At 49.2% G+C, this 20,563-nt stretch overlaps 1 long non-coding RNA gene across 1 annotated transcript in view; it reads left to right on the top strand.

Annotated features, from left to right (window-relative positions):
- Positions 1–3,677: 3,677 nt before the first annotated feature.
- LOC138504688 (uncharacterized) overlaps positions 3,678–20,563 on the top strand; it is a 92,982-nt gene continuing 76,096 nt past the window's right edge. Inside the window, exon 1 of the long non-coding RNA XR_011279901.1 lies at positions 3,678–3,813. This is a non-coding gene — a long non-coding RNA (uncharacterized lncRNA). The remainder of the gene's footprint in view (positions 3,814–20,563) is intronic.

Genomic DNA, 20,563 nt, shown 5'->3' with positions numbered 1-20,563 from the left:
TAGGATCAGGAAGAGAAGGTGCTGAGGGATCAGGTTGTGTAGCAGAGGATTCTGCTGCAGCGAGCACAGCTGCGAAGGAAGTAGAAATCTGGGCATCGGGAGCATCAGAATTAGCAGTAGCTTCAGGAATCACAGTAGCTATAGCAACCTCAAGATTTGCAGCAGAGACCTGAGGAGTCTCAAATGTGGCAGGGAGTTTAGGAACCACAGCAGCAGGAAGATCATGAATTGCAGTTGGAAGTTCGGGTGCTGTAGCAGCTACAGATAGTTCAGGTGTTGCAACTACTGGTAAATCGGGTACCACAACCACTGGCGATTCAGGGGGTATCGAAGAAACTGAAGATGTTGATTGCTCAAGAGTGTTGTCTGATAGCACAGCCACACTTTGGCAAGCCCCGCTTGCCAACTCAGCATGCTCGGTGTGAACTGCGCCAGTCTCTTCAGCTGCCATTGTCATTTCAGAAGAGGTTGTAAGTGTGAGTACTGGACAATAGGCAAGGGTGAGGGCGGAACCATCCTTTGACTCAGAGGGATTTCCAATCAGAAGACCAACCTTGTTTTGTGGTGTAATGGCTGTGTGCGTGATTTGACCCACCGGAGGAGTTCATTCTTTTCTGTCAGTACAACAACCTGAGTTTCTGTGGCTGGAAGGTGAAAGAGCTGTGTCAGTCTTTAGAAGGGCTACATATGCTATATTTAGGTCTTCCATCTGCTTGGTATAAATCTGTATACTTTTCTGCATGGCAATTCCAGGCCTTATCATGTCGATCTCTAAAGATAAGATGTCAGGTGTTGGACATAGTGTCAGATGGTCTGGTGAATTGTGTCCCTTCATAAGATTCTTATAATGCAAATAAACAAAGTCATCATAGAGGTCTTCGGTCTTTCTTTTAAGGCGTAGGAGTTCTTCGTGTAGTAGGTAAGTATAATTAGTTTGATCTAAAGCTTCAGAAGCTGGTGTGGCAGAACATTCGGTTGTAGCAATGGGAAGACTGACCTTAGGGTTATTGTGGTTAGTAGATACTGTGGAAGCATTAAGACAACCGATGGTTAGTATAGGTCTTTTGTACCCAGGACCAGATGCACAAACCTCAGGATAATGACTGCCTTGCCCTGTCAAATAAGGGTTTCCAGCATTCTGGGAAGCTTGCCAAGCTGATCTTGCGCATATCACTCTGGCAACAGCGTATTCTCGTTTAGAGTCTCCCACAATGAGTGCTATATCCTTGGCTGTTGCGGTGTTAGAAGGCTTGTCAGAAGACGCAGGAGTGTTTTTCACTGTTTGGTTTAACAAGATCTGTAAGAATTCATTATCTTGCTGTAGCTCTGCAACAGATAAGGACTACGGATCATAGTCGCAAATGTCATAATAATTGTACATGGAAGAAGGGTCAGCTAGCCAGTGAGTATAGTACCGTGCTTGTAAATCTTTGTTTACTAAGGCGAGACTGTCCTTTAGACTAAGGTTCTTGTTTGCTGTCTTTAGGGAAACCATAGGTTTATGCAAAGGTTTCTTAACCCGAAAGGAAAGCATCTTTGGTCTGTGTGTGCCTTTCCGGCCTATGGAACAAGAACTTTTTGGCTCTTGCATTCTGTCACGGATGGCACTCTATTAAGAGTGGCACAGGACACCCAGAAAGGGTTTGGGTTGTTGTGCCAAATAAAGTGGACAGACAAGAACACACACAGCGGAAAGGAAAGAGAACAAAGAGTTGGCAAGAGTAGCAAGGGAAAAGATACAGAATGAATACCCTCTTGGGGTGTATGCAGATATAGGAAAAGAGTATTCCACGAACCTTGGAAATACTCTAGCCTTCTGCACAGTTTGCTATAACAGAGGCCCACGCTGTTTGCTCATGACTTGGAACAGCAGCTATGGATGTCTGTAATATAGAAACGAGACAAGGGAAGGGGCAGAGGTTGACTGATGGGAACCAACAGACAAGCTCTGTACAAAAGGGTCTACAAACAGTACAAGAGAAGATACTACAGACAAATCCAGGAAAGGAGGTGATAGCAAACTAGCAGAAGGAAATGAAGGGAAAGTCGTGTAACAGGATAGGATAGCAGAGGACAGTAAGGAACAAGGTTGAGAGCTCAGAGGAGCAGGGAAGCAATGAGTAAGCCCACAGGAGTAGGACTGTAAGGTAGAAAGCCCAGAGGAAAAGGGCTTAGGGCAGCAGAGTAAAGCAGACTGCACGGCAAGGATCCCGTAAGGGCCGGGCAGTAAGGAGTGATCCCTGAGGGACAGGGCCGCTGAACATAGAAGGTAGCTGAGGACTGTAGAGGGCTGCTAGGCCGAGAACCCAGCGGAAAAGGTAGGTAGTAGGCAGCGGAGCGTGATAAGCTGCGAAGTAGGAAGGCCCAGAGGACAAGGGCTGTATGTAGCCAGAGTGAGGTAGGCTGCAGGGCAGGGAGCCCAGAAGACAAGGGCTGAAGGCAGCCGGAGTGAGGCAGGCTGCAGAGCAGGGAGCCCAGAAGACAAGGGCTGAAGGCAGCCGGAGTGAGGCAGGCTGCAGAGCAGGGAGCCCAGAAGACAAGGGCTGAAGGCAGCCGGAGTGAGGCAGGCTGCAGGGCAGGGAGCCCAGAGGACAAGGGCTGAGGCTGGAAAGCAGCAAAGCGTGATCAGCTGCAATGTAGAGGGTCCGCAGGGCAAGGGCGGAGGCTGGAAGGCAGCAGAACGTGATCGGCTGCAATGTGGAGAGCCCGGCAGGGCAAGGGCGGAGGCTGGAAGGCAGCAGAGCGTGATCGGCTGCAATGTGGAGAGCCCGGCAGGGCAAGGGCGGAGGCTGGAAGGCAGCAGAGCGTGATCGGCTGCAATGTGGAGAGCCCGGCAGGGCAAGGGCGGAGGCTGGAGGGCAGCAGAGCGTGATCGGCTGCAATGTGGAGAGCCCGGCAAGGCAAGGGCGGAGACTGGAAGGCAGCAGAGCGGGATCAGCTGCAGTGTGGAGAGCTCGGCAGGGCAAGGGCGGAGACTGGAAGGCAGCAGAGCGTGATCAGCTGCAGTGTGGAGAGCCCAGAGGAGCAGGGCTGTGAGGCAGGGAGCCTGGAAGGCTATGGCTGGAGGCAGCAGGGTGGAGCAAGCAACAAGGCAGGGTCCAAGCAGGAGTGAAGGTAAGCAGCATACAAGATCCGTAGGAAGATGCAAAAGGTGGAGGAAGGACTCTCAGATGCAAGAGTCTGAGCCACTGCAGGCAGCAGCCTTTATACTGCCTAGCCCAGCACAGAGGCAGGCTAATTGGTTGCACCTGGCGAAGCACACCTGCAGGCAATCGGCCACCTTCTTTTCTGTTCCTGGGCTGGTGGAAGCAGGGCAAGTCTCTAGGGCTTCTGGGGGGTGTAGTTCCTTTGATAACCAATAGGAACAGCCAGGAATCGCCAAATTACCTTGTAGCCAGGTGCATTATGGTATGCGTAGTTTGTTGGAAATAATAATAAAGCAGCAAAGTCTCGCAAATGGGAAATAAAGTTCCCAACGTAAATATAGATGGATCCAAGTGTCTGTTGTAAATAAATGATAAACAAATAGTCCATATTGAGCGCAAATGGATGCGCCCATAGCGCAGGCGTGACAGCAATGCTGACCGTTGTCAAGAGGCAGTCGCTTAAAGACATATGAGACGTCTCGCCCAGTGCTTTAGAATCGCAGATCAGCACTGAGACAACGATTTCTGACACTGAGCCGTCGTTCGTCCAGCTTTGCTCACCTAATACCTGCAGCTGACACCCGTCTTGAAATCTGTCACAGAAGCCTGCAAAGTGCCCTGGAGCCGACTAGACCCTGTCGAGCACCAAGAACACCTACAGCACAAGGTACACTTTGTTTCTGTTCCCTAGTCCTTCTCAGAAGGCCCATATAGACATATTAAGAGCCATTGTTCCCTTTGTGCTAAAACCAAATAACATTAAACTGTTTTAATTATTAACCATACCAACTACCTTCATGTCAGTATCCAGAGTGCATCCCATTTCCTTCTTTGAAACAGTCTGTCCTCAGCATTCCTTTACAGGGTGGAATGTATTTCATAGTGTTGCTAGAACTGTCTGTTGTGATATAAATAAAGTAGATATTGTTGATGGTATGACGTTATTACAACACCAACCTTTTTTCGTGTGGTTTTTGCTGAAATTGTTCGGCTGAAAAAACTCATTGAAAAATATGGGGGGTGGGCAAGGAGATATAAGGGGAATGGGGGTGTTCGGAATAGAGACTAGATCATGGGGAAAGGGGGGATTGGAGGGGAACTGCCCCTAATATATATTTTTTTTAATTCAATGTTTTTTCAGCTGGAAATATTCACCAAAAAACTCTGCGAAAATAAACTGGGGATGTAAGAACATAGAAACATTTTTGATACAACCTTGACTGGACAGTCCCTTTTATCATTGGGTAATAATTGTATTTTTGCTGTGTTGCAACTAACCAATGATCCATAACCTTTCAGAGATAAGCCTGTCATTATGTCCATGTTACCAAAATTGTACAAAGAGGTTTATAATTTGCTTGTTATTCCAATCTTTTTGGATTCCCTCTGGTGTATTAGGGGTGTGGGGATGGCTGATGGTCTAGAAACCGATATTCACCCCTGGACCACTGGTGCCCCGGAAGAATTGTCACAGAACTTGACCCTCTTAATTTTTCCTTCCCTCGTTTGGGGTTTAGCCTGTGTGCTTCCTTTCAGCGCAGGCCCACATTTACCATTCCCTACAGTATTTCTGTGCTGTGAATAACTGAGAGCAGGGTAATAGACAAATGGATGGATGAACAAGATTGCAAAGAAAATACAGACCATTTACGACCTGTGCCCGTGCTGATCTATATGTTTATCCTTATGCACTATTCATGTCATTCAATGGAGGTAATTTCCCTATGGATACTGTTTGGAGGGGACAGGTTCTGTTGGCACTTTTGTGCTAAAAAAAAGTCCCCCCTGCAATAATAATCCTTTCCACTGAGCAGTGGAAAAGTATAGTGTGAAAGGCAAGCAAAATTGCTTTTGCACTTTGCCTTTGTGTGGAAAAGTGTAAATGCCAATTAACGATCGCGGGAGGCATTTGCAATGTATTCCAATGGAGACTGCCTGCCTCTAACAGGTGTAAAAGTCAAGTGGATTCAATAGGAATCCATTGCTTTAACGCCAACATGAAAGTGCATGCTGGTGTTGAAATGTGTTATTTTGAGGTGCAGCACCAGAGCATGATGATCAAGGTCAGCCCATTCAGTGCTCCCCCCTCCGCCACAAAATGAAAGCTCCACGGGTCGTTAAATGTGACTCAAAGACAGGCATAACACGATCTCCATATCTACAGTTACCCAAACTCTCACCTGTGCATCTCCAGCACAGGTAAGAAGCTCCAAAAAACATAATAAGGATAACCTTCACCCCTTCCTGGAAGGCACTGTCGCCCCCCTTCTCCAACAACCCTAACATTCTGGCAGCCATCTACAAGGACATCCTCACAAAAGCTATCGATGCCATAGCCCCACTCGAATGCAAAAAAGAGAAAAGGTCCTTGCATTCCAACTCTTGGTTCACTGAGGAATTACAGCTCTACGTGCTAGCAAATGTAAGGCACTAAATAACTGGCACGCAAACCCAAGTGACATTGCCAAGGAAAGCTTCAAACAGATCTCCTCCCAATATAAGGAAGCCATCACTAAAGCCAAATCGAATTCCTTCAACGCACGGATCACGAATGCCAACTCCGAAACCAAGAACATTTTCACCATCTTTAATGAACTCATCACCCCTCCCACTAACACAGATGAGATAATTAAAGATGAGGCTTGGTGTGCAAGTATACAAACGGCTATGCTCAATAAAATTGACTTACTACAAAATAAAATTCTGGATCACTACAAAGCCCTACCTCACCAGCACCTGCCCCCTCAGAAAGTCCTCAACCCCGCGAACCACAATGACCTGCTATTATCCTTCCGTGACATCACAGAACCAGAAGTTATCAACCTCCAACACCTTAAACCATCCATGTGCAAAGGTGACATTTGCCCCCCTAATATCATTTAGCATCGTGCCAACTCTCTCGCCCCTCTCCTGACGGCCTTTATTAATTCTTCTTTCAAAACAGGCACCGTCCTGACAAGCCTTAAAGAAGCATGGGTACACCCCCTCTTAAAAAAACCTACTCTAGACCCTGCCCTACCTAATAACTACGGGCCCATAACCACTGTCCCGTTCCTCCTAAAACTTTGGGATAAAGCGGTCCACAGCCAGATTCAACATTTTCTTGAAACTAATTCCATCCTAGGGAAAAGACAATCGGGTTCCGCAAAGGTCATGGCACAGAACCCGCCCTGGTTGACCTAAAAAACCAAATCACACAAATCATGGACAAAGGCAAGCCAGCACTTCTCTTACTCTTAGACCTCTCGGCTGCCTTCGATCTTGTAAATCACAAGAAACTCACATCACATCTCACCCATGCAGCTAAATTCTCCAAAGAAGCAGCGTCCTGGATTAGTTTGCTCCTTGCAGGCAGAGCTATGAAGGTTTTCTCTAATCAAGCCAGCGCAGCCCTCACCACCATCCACTGTGGAGTCCCACAGGGCTCGTGCACAACTCTCACACTCTACAACCTTCTCATGAAGCCCCTCTTCGACAAACTCAATGCACATGGTATAGCATATACTAATTATGCTGGCGATACACAAGTACTCTTACCACTTTCCGGCTCCTATGACCAAAACACCAAGGCCCTACACCTAATTTACGCCACTATCCAAGCCTGGATGGCGGCGAACGGCCTCTGTCTTAATGGAGACAAGACCGAGATCATTATTCTTGGTCAAAAAGCTACGCGAGCCAGAATTGACAACCAATACTGTAACTTCAGCATTGACAACACCATCATTCCTGAATCGTCATCAGTAAAGACTCTAGGGGTATAGATAGACTCTACGTTATCCATGACCAGGCAGGTCAGCACCATCGCTTCGGCCTCCGCTCATACCACTAAGCTCATTAATGCGTGAAACCCCACCTTTCCAAACCAAACTGTCTGCCAATTGCTAGAGCCACTATTGGGGCCAAACTAGACTATTGCAACGTCCTTCAACAGACTCCAAATCACTCAAAAGAATGCTCTAAGAGCGGCATTGAGTATTCCCAAAAGGGACAACATTACACAAGCCAGGCAGGCAGCACACTGGCTTCCCGTAAGAGACTGCATTACCTTCCAAATTCTCACCATCACGCACAAATGCTTAACTCTCACAGCCCCGTCATACCTATCGGAGACCATCGCACAAACCACCTCTACACGCCCCACAAGAGCCTGCTACTCTAACCAACTGTACCCCACATCAACAGGGCCAAAGCAAGTGGGATTGGATTCCCACACATAGCTGCTAAACTCTGGAACACGCTACCCACAGGTCACAGAGCTGAGGCCTCCATCCCAGCATTTAACACTCTCTCACCTACCTCCACTCCTCTCCTACAACTACCTGCCTCCCTCTTTCTAAGTGTTAAACCCTCACTGCACTGCAATTCTGATGTTCTAAATGTAAAAATGCATTATACTTTGTAACTAAGCTTCAGGTCTGTAGCAAGCGCCACGCTGCCTTTGGGCTGCTGCGCGCTCTATAAATGTGAATAAATAAATAAAAAACACATATGCACCTGCCTTAACACCTTTTTGGAACCATCTCTGGGACTAGCAAAATGAGCCCGGTGTGTTCCAGACCATCAATCCCTTTAAGGTTTTGCGATCGGAGTCTTACTGGTGGCAGGATAAAAGCCCCCTCGCCGTGACAATCCATCCTTGCACTGCTCATCGCTGCAGGGCCCCCACCGTGTGCGTCCAGTGCTCTAGACCCTGTGCCCCCTCCCTGTGCCCTCTGCGTTCTCCATCCTGTGCCCCCCCTCCCCCGCTTCCTCCCCACTGCGCACCTGCGCCCCCTCCCTCCGCCTCACCCGTCCACATCTTTCTCCAGCTCACATCAGCTCTCTGCTAATGCCACAATAGCCCACAGGCAGTTCCTGTCTCTTCAGAGGCTTCTGGCACTTTGCCTTGGTCCAGTGCCTGCCTGCTCCTGGGAGGGCGGCAGTGCTTCTGGAAATGCCTGATGAGAAGGGGGCGGGGGGTGGGGCTCGACTGGTGGAGGATGGGAATAAGGATGACATTGTACCCTTGTCAAAATGGAGACAGTCAGGAAACGGCCTGCGCATTCCACCTCACCGGGCGGCGCTGCGTGCGTTAGTGTGGGGATGGTAATTATAAGAATCTTGTCTCTGTTTGCCTTTCTTCTTCCTCCACCGACTAATGTCTGGTTGTCCCAGGAGGGGGCCCAAAAAGCAATTTTCTGGACAAGGTGCCCACTGCCTAAAGCCACGGCGGTGGTGATTGGCACACGAGGCATGAACGCTTTACAAAGTAACATATAGCTTCTGTATTGCGCTCGAGAAACTGCAAATGCACGTTGCTGTTGCCTAATTCAGCGGTCCTCATTTGAGTTACACCCTCCCAGCTGCGAAGCTGGCGAGGCATACGGGTTCCCTGCAAAGGTGGCACGAAGCCAAGACACACTGCAGGGATGTTATAGCGGAGTTCACGTTGCACCCCAAGCCGTACCAGGTGACCCTCTGATCACGCACCCTGCTAACCAGTAGGGATGGAGAGGCAGTGCTTAAAAAAAATATATAAAAAAAGAAGTGCCAGGGCCCAAATAGTTTCTAGCACTCCCTTGACACTGCAGGTGGGCACCACTGCTGCCACCTCCCATAGCTGCTCCCCACATGTCGACATATTTGGGGTTACACTGCCGCTTGCACCTACTCATTGTGGGTGATGGATGCACTGACTATCACCACTTCATAATTAAAGTGAGTCTGAGACAATAAGTGCTGGGACTCATAAGTAAGTGCCGGGGTGATCCCTGGCAAACACCCCCACAAATTAAGCACTGTATCAGATAGGGAGCAAGAGGAGGCATGGACTGACCCCGTGTGTAGAGCCAGGAGGGTGGAATATTGGCTTGGGAGGTGGGTGAAGGCAGCATCCCTTTGGATTTTCGTTACATGCCTGCCCTTAGACGTTGATGGTATGACCTCTGTCAGGATGATAATGACCCCAGTGAGGAAGAGTTTGCATCCAGAAGCTGTACTTTCAAAATTCTGAATATTTGGTTCCATGTGTGAATATCCCTGCAAAAATTAGGCCATACAAGAATGGCACCATATTTTTGCGGCAATATCAACCCATTAAACCTGCGTGGAACACCCCTGCAACTCCCATATTATTTTAAAGGGAGTGGGGGACACCGCTGCAACCCCTGCTCCCATTTACCCCAACATGATTCACACTAATAATATCGCCTATGGCCGTTCCCGATGACCATATATATGGCGATATTAATGGTGGGGGTGATATTACCTGATACCGAATATTTTTAGCCCATCCCCATTTCCTGCATGAAATATAAAGGGAGTCATTTTGTAAGGGGCGAAGCAGTAAACCAAGGAGTAAAAGCAAGGTGTAACGTCTGGTTTACCACTTTTTGGGGGGACATTTTCCTTCCCTTTGAAGGCAGGGAAGCTTCACGAAGAGGGATGAGCATTTAGACCATGCACTCCTCCCTTCTCCATCTTCCAAGTGCACACCATTACGCCTGCAGGAGATTTTCGTGCAGATTCAAAACAAATCGATTGCTATCAAATTCGCCCCCTTTTAGCACCTGCTGAGAACAGGCAGATTTCATATTAATCCATTGTAAATGCTGTCACCAAAGTGCAATTTGCAGCTGTCCTTTTCATTTTTTACAAATGTATAACAAGAGTAAAGGCGATTGGATGTTGTTCATTCTTTTGCAAGTGCTAACTTTGGCAATCACCTGCATGCAACCTTTTGCAAAATATCCCCCAATGTCTCCAGAGCCCATTTTGGCAGCACTCTCAACGTAGGCGGACATGAGTGAGACATCAGCACTGGTTTCCCCTTCCTTGTCTATTCGCAGTGAGGACACAAAGCCCAATGTGTCTTCAAGAATTGTGTTGACCAACAAAAGATCCACATGCAAAATGTTGCAGCCGTTTGCAGAGAGATGCTCAGAACATGTTTATAGCGTTGGGTAACAGCTGTTGGATTGGCCAAAATGGCAGCACTGCAGAGGAACTACGAAGCTACGTCTTGGTGTTCTGCTATAGCTAGTCCTGCTCTTAAGGTGAAACACCGCTGAATGTTATGTTATGTTAATATGCTTTTAAACTGCACCAAATTACTGCCGTAGCTTCAGAGGGCCAACGCTTATCTGTGGTGTGGCATACTGTGACCCAAAGACAAGGAGCACGGCGACAACAAAAGGATGGGGTAGTGAGAAATACGTGGTGCAAACAACAGTGAAGGTGGGATGCAGCAGGGAAAGAATCTTTCGTGATAGCATGTCCGCCTAGGTGGAGAGTGCTTCCCAAATTGGATCTGCAGACTTTGGGGGCCATTTTACAAAGCGTTGCAAAAGACTGAAAACATGAAATGGCCTTTACTCTTGAGTTATACATTATGTCCTATCTGCAAAAGAGAGGAGAGATAGGTGTCCTTAAATGTTTGGATAATTGGTTGCGTTTACAAGGCAAATATTGAGAATTGTAAGTTAGTAGACAATGGGCTACATTACAAGTACAGCAGTGCGGGTAAAAACAGCAGTAATTGCAGTACTGACACATTAAGCAGCACCATACTACAAGTTTGGTGTTAAGGTGGAGGATCCCTCCAGCTTAACCTTTGCCTTCCCGCCAAAAAGTGGCAAAATCGGCAGAATATGGAGTCGTGTGGACCCGGAAAATGGGGACTACCACTGCCCTACCACCACTTGTAACCCTGTGGTAAATCCGTGGGACCAAGTGGTGGTAAAAGTAATTGAGAAATATACCGCCAAATAACCACCAAACTTGTAATGAGGCCCAGTGTTTTGTTGGAAGAATCAGGGATGTGAGAGCGCACTTAGGCAATCCTGGATGTTTGGTGACTTATTTGCCCAGGCATCTCTATGTGTTATACCCCAGGTCAAATTCCAGAATGTTACTTCTGGGACTGCCAAGGCTGGACCAAGAGTGGCCTAGTCAAGAATAGACTCTGGATAAATGTGAATGTTGTTGGTAACAGAAGTTAAGGGACCGGAAATGGCTAAACTAATACAGTAAAATTGAAAAGGCCTGGCACCATGATATCAGAAAGGTCATTAGATTATTACTAGGTTGAGTTTGTTCCATGTCATATCAGGCTGGACTTTATTTTAGTTCACAGTGAGACAGTGCGATGCCTTACTTGGGAGTTGGCTAGCCAATCATATACAATACCTGGCCATCTATAATGAAAATCTGTAGCCTGAGATCACTTGGCTGGCTGTGTCCATTCCACTGTCTGAAAGGGAATGTGGATGTACGACTATCAGGGTAGGTTAGTAGGGAGGAAAGTGCCCATTTTATGTCCTCGTATATGTAGTGACAGTCTGGCACCCTTTTGTGTGAAATGATGATGTCAGTATGTATTTGGATCCGGGGCGGTCAGGCTTTTAATCCTTTCACAACACCAGGTTGTCATTGTGAGCCTGGGTTTGTTGAAACCAATCACAGGGGAAGAGGAATACGTGGTCAATAAGAGTTTGGGATCAGATAATGCGTGTTACAGTGCCTTGGAGATCTCTAACTGAATCCATCAACTTGGCATGGCCGCAGAAGGCTTCCTGACATCAAGCAGAGATGCTAACCTCAGAAGAAAAGATGGATCTGGCTCATGGAGCAGCTAGTATGGAAAAAATGTGGTGCTGATTCCATAGTTTTTGAGAAAAGTCTAGTTTCCTGCAGTTTTGGTGGGCACTAGAAACTGCGCCATAGTAGGTAAAGTCTTAAGTGGAGTCAGAAGCATTTCCATTTTTAATTTCGGCTATTGGGTGATGTTTATAAACTCAAACTATTGCTCTGGAGTACAGCTAGGACAGAGACAGGAGGAGATGAGGGACACAGATTGTGGGTGTTTTGCTATGCACTCACCCATTGACGGCATATGGCCATGCTTATCCCTTTGGCCATTCCCACTCACTACCTGTCCCTCCTCACTCAAAACACAGTCTCCTGGGATCTGAGTCAGCTAGCTCTTTCAAGCAGTAACATTAAACTTTGAGCATTATAGGGCATATCAGTGTTATTTCTAAGCAGCCTTTTTAGAGACAATGACGGAAATGTAGCTGTGAACCACCTCCTGGTGTAATGAAAATGCCTTAACCAAGTGTGCCTGTTGCTACTCAATTTTTAAGCAATATGCATGTCATTGCATCTGATCCTTGCACGGAGGTCCTGTTAATAAACAAGCATAGGCACTGGTGTCATATGATCAGATACTTGCACCATTTTGTATCTGTTGCCATCTTATGACTAGACAGTACCTTTATGGCATTGCCTGCCAAATGCTCATCCCATGCCTACACAAAAGCCCAAACTGCTGGCTTTTGCAATGCTTGCTGTCATAGTGGGGGCCGCTTGGATTCCAGTGGCGAGTTTTCTAGGCAATTTTGCAGTTAAAGCTTTGCCACTTGCTGGAGATACACAGGTGTTGGAGCAGGCAAAGAGGAGAGAAGCAGAAGGTACAGACGTGTGCGTGCAGTCCCTGTTGAGTTCCTTTTGCCACAGTTGAGTGCCATCAGCATGGCCATGGCATGATCTTAATGGAGTGAGAGAAGAGGTGGATAAGCAAACAGTAGGCCTAGCGATCCATTGAATGCCATGCCCTCCATTCCATGCTGGAGATTAAGTTCGCGCTGCAGCGTGATGCACTCAAATCCAGGCACTTCTTGTCAGCGTACCTGCTGTCTGCTTACCAGGATTGCATTGCTAATGCTGTTGTCCGGGACTATTTTAACATGCCTACATGCATGTTTGTGCAGTGAGATTTCATACCACTTCGCTGATAAAACCACCTGGTTTCAGGTGTTGTCAGTGGAAGACCATTAGCACACTGTGCGGCATCAACGGGCAGTGAGAATAGTTTCTTGAGGTTAGGGCTGTTATGAGTGCAGGGATCTGTTGTGTAGTCCTCCGTGTGGATACAGTGCTGGTAGTGAGAGAATGTTAATAAAACACTGAATTACTCCTACTCCTACAGTAGCGGCGCCCTCTTCTTCTTCTCCGGTGGTAAGATCGCCCTGGCTCCCTTAGTGCGGATGAGAGCATTTCAGGACGGTTTAGGTCTTTTATACGCCAGCTGTGAGGGAGAGGAGGTACAAAGAATAACAAACAAAAGCATTTTATAAGAAATAGTTCTGTCAGAAGGTGTATCACCTTCATGAATAAGTACTGTGACGAGGTCTAGGGTGGAGGAAATGCCTCCCGACCTGCGAGGTGCGTGGTGTTGCTGTAGCTCCAGGATCAGCGGCCTTGGGCTCGAGCTCTATAGGTTTTGGACTACAACTTCCATCAGACCTAGCGCGCACAGTCAATGACGAGGGATCACTGGAGTAAGAGAGACGCTCAGGGGTAGCTAGTTCAATGTAGGGGCCAGGCGAGCAAGTATAAACCGTGAAAGCAAGCTGCTGCTGCATCAGGCAAGCTAATAAACCCTGCTGGGAGAACGTAGACAATTATACATGACAGGCACATTTCAACGAAATACAGGCAACGCACCAGTCCAGGGCAGAGCGGCCTGTCGGATTAGAGCGGCAGACTAAACACAAGGCCGCGAGTGAGGAGCCGGGAACTTTCTATTTATAAGGAGGGGCTGGGCAGAAACATGTATTCTAAGTATAACAGCCAGGTCAGGCGGCCTGCCTGCAGGATGCTGACTCACAACCGCTAAGTATAGATCGCCATGGTGAGCAGGGGAAGGAGCTCGCATGCGCTGCTGGCTTGCGCAGTTTGTATGGCGGCCGGCCCTTTCATAGCAGTGAGGCGGAAGACCAGGGAGGCAGAGAGGAGAGGGGGAAAGTGGGGGAGTGTAGTATACACAACACCAGTACACCAAAAGGTTTGCTCGATATTTCCAACGGCTAATGAATGCCATCTTAGGCGCTGTAGGAGCAGAATAGTGTCTACAATGTATACAGCAACCAGTGCTAGTGCAAGCTCCAGCAATGAGTACACACACTCGAATGAGTACATTCTCTATCGGAAGGCCCGCCTGTGCACGCAGGTTTCCCTTTAATTGGTCCACGGATGCCTGCGTTTGGTGTGCTGTGACGTATGGGAGGCCCATGTGGTGTGCTGTGAAGTATGGGAGGCCGATGCGTGTGCTGTGAAGTATGGGAGGCCGATGCAGTGTGATGTGACTTATGGGAGGCCGATGCGTGTGCTCTGAAGTATAGAAGGCCAATGTGGTGTGCTGTAACGTATGGGATGCCGATGTGTGTGCTGTGAAGTATGGAAGGCCAATGCGGTGTGATGTGACGTATGGGAGGCCGATGCATGTGCTGTGAAGTATGGAAGGCCAATGCGGTGTGGTGTGATGTATGGGAGGCTGATGCGGCATGCTGTGACATATGGAATGCCGATGCGGCATGCTGTGATGTATGGGAGGCCGATGCGGCATGCTGTGATCTATGGAAGGCTGATGCGGCGTGCTGTGACGTATGGGAGGCCGATGCATGTGCTGTGACGTATGGAAGGCCGATGCTGCGTGCTGTGACGTATGGGAGGCCGATGCGGTGTGCTGTGACGTATGGGAGGCCGATGGGGCATGCTGTGATGTATGGGAGGCCGATGTGGTGTGCTGTGAAGTATCGGATGCCAATGCGTGTGCTGGGAAGTATGGAAGGCTGATGCGATGTGATGTGACATCTGGGAGGCCGACGCGTGTGCTCTGAAGTATGGAAGGCCAATGCGGTGTGATGTGACGTATGGGAGGCTGATGCAGTGTACTGTGACGTATGGAAGGCCGATGCGGCGTGCTGTGATGTATGGGAGGCCGATGCGGCGTGCTGTGATGTATGGAAGGCCGATGCATGTGCTGTGAAGTATGGAAGGCCAGTGTGGTGTGATGTAACGTATGGGAGGCTGATGCGGTGTGCTGTGACTTATGGGAGGCTGATGCCGTGTGCTGTGACATATGGGAGGCTGATGCGGTGTGCTGGCCAATGCATGTGCTGTGACGTATGGGAGGCCGACGCGTGTGCTGTGAAGTATGGAAGGCCAGTGTGGTGTGACGTGACATATGGGAGGCTGATGCAGTGTGCTGTGACTTATGGGAGGCTGATGCGGTGTGCTGTGATGTATGGGAGGCTGATGCGGTGTGCTGTGACGTATGGAAGGCCGCTGCGGTGTGATGTGACGTATGGGAGGCCGACGCGTGTGCTGTGAAGTATGGAAGGCCAATGCGGTGTGATGTGACGTATGGGAGGCTGATGCAGTGTGCTGTGGCGTGTGGAAGGCTGATGCAGTGTGCTGCGACGTATGGGAGGCCGATGCGGCATGCTGTGACATATGGGAGGCCCATGCGGCGTGCTGTGATTTGTGGGAGGCCTATGCGGCGTGCTGTGACATATGGGAGGCCGATGCGGTGTGCCGTAACATATGGGAGGCCGATGCGGTGTGCCGTGACATATGGGAGGCCGATGCGGCGTGCTGTGACATATGGGAGGCTGATGCGGTGTGCTGTGATGTATGGAAGGCCGATGCGGCGTGCTGTGATTTATGGGAGGCCGATGCGGGGTGCTGTGACATATGGGAGGCCGATGCGGGGTGCCGTGACATATGGGAGGCCGATGCGGTGTGCCGTGACATATGGTAGGCTGATGCGGTGTGCCGTGACATATGGGAGGCCGATGCGGTGTGCTGTGACATATGGGAGGCCGATGCGTGTGCTGTGAAGTATAGAAGGCCAATGCGGTGTGCTGTAATGTATGGGATGCTGATGCATGTGCTGTGAAGTATGGAAGGCCAATGCAGTGTGATGTGACATATGGGAGGCCGACGCGTGTGCTGTGAAGTATGGAAGGCCAATGCGTTGTGATGTGACGTATGGGAGGCTGATGCGGTGTGCTGTGACGTATGGAATGCCAATGCGGCATGCTGTGATGTATGGGATGCCGATGCGGCATGCTGTGATGTATGGAAGGCCGATGTGGCGTGCTGTGACGTATGGGAGGCCGATGCATGTGCTGTAACGTATGGAAGGCCGATGCAGCGTGCTGTGACGTATGGGAGGCCGATGCGGTGTGCTGTGACGTATGGGAGGCCGATGCGGCGTGCTGTGATGTATGGGAGGCCGATGTGGTGTGCTGTGAAGTATGGGACGCCGATGCGTGTGCTGTGAAGTATGGAAGGCCGATGCGATGTGATGTGACATATGGGAGGCCGACGCGTGTGCTGTGAAGGATGGAAGGCCAATGCGGTGTGATGTGACGTATGGGAGGCTGATGCGGTATGCTGTGACGTATGGAAGGCCGATGCGGCGTGCTGTGATGTATGGGAGGCCGATGCGGCGTGCTGTGATGTATGGAAGGCCGATGCATGTGCTGTGACGTATGGGAGGCCGATGCGTGTGCTGTGAAGTATGGAAGGCCAGTGTGGTGTGATGTGACGTATGGGAGGCTGATGCGGTGTGCTGTGATTTATGGGAGGCTGATGCAGTGTGCTGTGACGTATGGGAGGCTGATGCGGTGTGCTGGCCGATGCATGTGCTGTGACGTATGGGAGGCCGACGCGTGTGCTGTGAAGTATGGAAGGCCAGTGTGGTGTGATGTGACGTATGGGAGGCTGATGTGGTGTGCTGTGACTTATGGGAGGCTGATGCAGTGTGCTGTGACGTATGGGAGGCTGATGCAGTGTGCTGTGACGTATGGAAGGCCGATGCGGTGTGATGTGACGTATGGGAGGCCGACGCATGTGCTGTGAAGTATGGAAGGCCAATGCGGTGTGATGTGACGTATGGGAGACTGATGCGGTGTGCTGTGATGTTTGAAAGGCTGATGCGGCGTGCTGTGACATATGGGAGGCTGATGCGGTGTGCTGTGACGTATTGGAGGCTGATGCGGTGTGCTGTGACGTATGTAAGGCCGATGCGGTGTGATGTGACGTATGGAAGGCCGACGCGTGTGCTGTGAAGTATGGAAGGCCAATGCTGTGTGATGTGACGTATGGGAGGCTGATGCGGTGTGCTGTGACGTATGGAAGGCTGATGGGACGTGCTGTGACATATGGGAGGCTGATGCGGTGTGCTGTGATGTATGGAAGGCCGATGCGGTGTGCTGTGACGTATGGGAGGCCGATGCGGTGTGCTGTGACGTATGGAAGGCCGATGCGGTGTGCTGTGACGTATGGGAGGCCGATGCGGCGTGCTGTGACGTATGGAAGGCCGATACGGCGTGCTGTGACGTATGGGAGGCGGATGGGGTGTGCCGTGACGCATGGAAGGCCGATGCATGTGCTGTGAAGTATAAGGGGACCGTGCGGCATGCTATGGCATATGAGAGGCCGATGCAGTGTGCGGTGAAAGGCACAGCGACCCGTTAGTAACTAGCATTCCTCACCAACTTAGTAATAGACTGTCACACATCAATATAACTTCCCATTTTCCGTGGGACAGTCTCCCATCCGCCTGTGTTTTATTACAGATTCTACTGACTTGACCTTTCTGTGTTCACTGGCCTGGAGTCGAAGACGGGAAGGGGGGCTCATCAGCGACCATGGCAGGTTCACACAGTCACCGCCGAGTGTACCTACAGGAGGATTTGGGATTTTCATTACGGGGGCGAGGTTTGCTTCATTTTGCACTTACGGAATCCCTAACCCGAACGCTGCAAAAGTTATCACAGTGTGCGCCAACAAGTTGTAAACACCTTAAAATCGTTGGTTAAAACATAGAATTCTGTTGTAAGGTGTCTAAACGAGCATAGCACAATGATTTGCATTTCATTCAAGAGACTAGTACAAAGCATTCTGAATATAAAACACAGTTTATTAAGTTACCACTGTTACAGGTGATCTTTCCATGCACGTGTGTTTTCACGTACAGTTGCTGTCTAATAAATGTATCCATAATAGTGTTCATGTCCTAAAAGTCTAGTATATCACAATGACAATTTTAAATCAAGAAATACTGACAACCCACAATGTACCCAAAAGATGGGAATGAGGTAGGCCATAATCCAACCCCATTCAAGCCACAGCCTCCCAGCTGAGACAGCAAACAATGAGGTTCCGCTCTGCACAAATGTGCTGTGATTCAATATAAAGCACAAGCCAACCGCTGAGAATGGAAACTTGTGTCACACATGGAACCATTCCTGAGTTCTGTTCGATACCTGCATACATTAGAGTTAAACCAGTGCTCGTGGGGTGTAAGGGCCAGAGGCTTACGAGAAGTGAATACACGGCAATACAAAACTGCAGGGCATCTGAAAATGTATTATAGCTGGTGGGGTCCCATCCAAAAGATGTTTTCGGAGGCCCATTACCTACAGATAGAAAAAACAGTCCAAAGCACCCACAGCACACTTAACTTATAGTGGAATCAAAAGAATTCAGCAAGGGGGTCAATAGCTGCAGATTATCATGAACAGGCAGCCAGCGGAGAGCTGAAACACTAAAGGTCAATGAAAAGCTATGAATCACTATTTGACAGCAGGGTGCTAATGTAGAGGAAACCACAGTAAAATGAAGCAAGGTGATAAGAAGATTGCTTGATGCCGCAAGAGACCTGAGGGACGTGATGGCCTAAAGGGGTCAGCAAAGGCAACCTGTAATGTGTTCTGTGAAAAGTATAAATGTATTGCCTGAATTAAAGGTCCATGTTGATGTGTCATAAAACTGCCAACATGAACCTCCTGCGGCTCAGGGCTCATTTCAATTGAAAAGGTTGAAAGGCCCTGATGTTGTCCCTGGAAAACATACACAAATCTCTGGCTGTCAGAGTAACAGTTGGGAAGTGGGGTGAACATTACAATGATTGGATGGCCTTTCCTCAGCCCCGTTAAAAACGGGTCTCAGAGTGGCCTTGCACTTCAGAAGGCCTGTGGTTCTGATGCACCGTTTGGAGGGTAGCAAATCTCTTCCTGGATCCTTGCGGCTTCTACAGGAGTATTGATTATTTTTATGTTTTGTACCTTTTGATTCTCAGGGTTTCTGTCCGTGTGTATATGCACCCTGAAGGGACACTTCACATATCTACACAATCCCTGTATTTTCCCCTCTGCACTTGCATTCCCATACCCCCTTCAAACTCACTCTCCTTCCAATATTCCTCCATCCTCCTATTGCCTACACTCTCCCTTCATCTTTTCCCATCTGTCACTCCATCTTCTTCCCCTCCCTTCCTCCATCCATCTCTCCAACTCACACTCTCTGAGTCTCCTTCTCATCCCTACTTCACTCCCATAATTTTACTCCCTAATCCCTCCCTCATTCTTTCTTCTTTGCTCGCCCCAGTTACGTATGCTCTTCCTCATCCCCACACTGCCCTACATCCTTTACTCTCCACATTTCAATCTCTAGATCACTCCCTGCCTTTCTCTCCCTCCCTCTTTCTCTCCATGTCATCACCTACCTTTCTCCCTCTCTTACCTTTCTTCCCCTCCTTTATTTTATTTATTTATGTATTGAACATTTGTATGGCGCCTATACAGAAAAAAGTGTTTCCAGGTGCCACAAGACAAAAGGTGGGGGGCAGCTGAGAAAACAACAATAACGGACCTACTAGGCCTTGTGACATTTGGATCGTGCAAGCGCAGTGAACAAGAAGTGCTGCAGGAGGGGGCAGGTCAGGGCGGGAGGGCATAGGGGCAGGGGGAGGGGGAAGTGCAGGAGAGAGGGAGCCCTAGGGGCAGGACAAATGCTAAGGGGAGCACAGGAGGGCAAGTGCCGGGGGAACCAGGGTTAAGGGTCAACTAGTGGGAGGACAGGGGAGGACCAAGCTCAGTGGCGAGTCAGGGATGGGTGCCCGAGGGCAAGTGCTGGAGATAGGTGTGTTGGGGTAAACTGATCGAGGAGGGCCTGGCCCCTTTAAGACTCATAAGGGACCAGGGAGCCACTCGCTGCTGCAGCAGCAGCAAGGGACGGGAAGAGGGAAGGAGGAGGAGAAAAGGAAAGTCTTGAGAAGCTTTCGGAACGTAAGGAGATCTGGCTCAAGTCTGATAGGGGCAGGGAGGCCATTCCAGTGGGATGCTCGTGACGAAGAAAGAGATCTACCTCCCACTCTCTGCTTGAAGAAACGTCTGACGTGCAGAGAGTTGAAGCTGGAGGACCGAAGGACTCTAACAGGGAGGTATTTAGGGAAAATTGGATGTAGCGAGGTCCCAGTCCCCAGAAAGCCTATGGATGATGCAGAGGGTCTTGTATTTGATCCTTGCAGCCACCGGGAGCCAGTGGAGAGATTTTAGGGCTGGAAAGATGTGGTCCCTGGGCTTGCGGCCAAGGATAAATCTTGCAGTCCTATTCTGAATTAGTTGAAGAGAGCGGAGGGAGGAAAGAGGCAGATTGAGGAATTGGCTGTTGCTATAGTCGACCCTGGAGAGGTCCAGAGCTCTGGAGACAATTTGTTTCTGGGGGAAGGTGAGGAAAGGGAGAATGCCTCTAAGGAGGTGAAGCTGAAAGTGGACCTTCTTGGCAAGGTCAGCAATATG

This window comes from Ambystoma mexicanum, chromosome 11 (genome assembly GCF_040938575.1).
Source record: "Ambystoma mexicanum isolate Mex_15411 chromosome 11, UKY_AmexF1_1, whole genome shotgun sequence".
Classification (NCBI taxonomy): domain Eukaryota; kingdom Metazoa; phylum Chordata; class Amphibia; order Caudata; family Ambystomatidae; genus Ambystoma; species Ambystoma mexicanum.
Note: the sequence above shows the minus strand (reverse complement) of the source record. Positions and strands in the feature narration are given on the sequence as shown.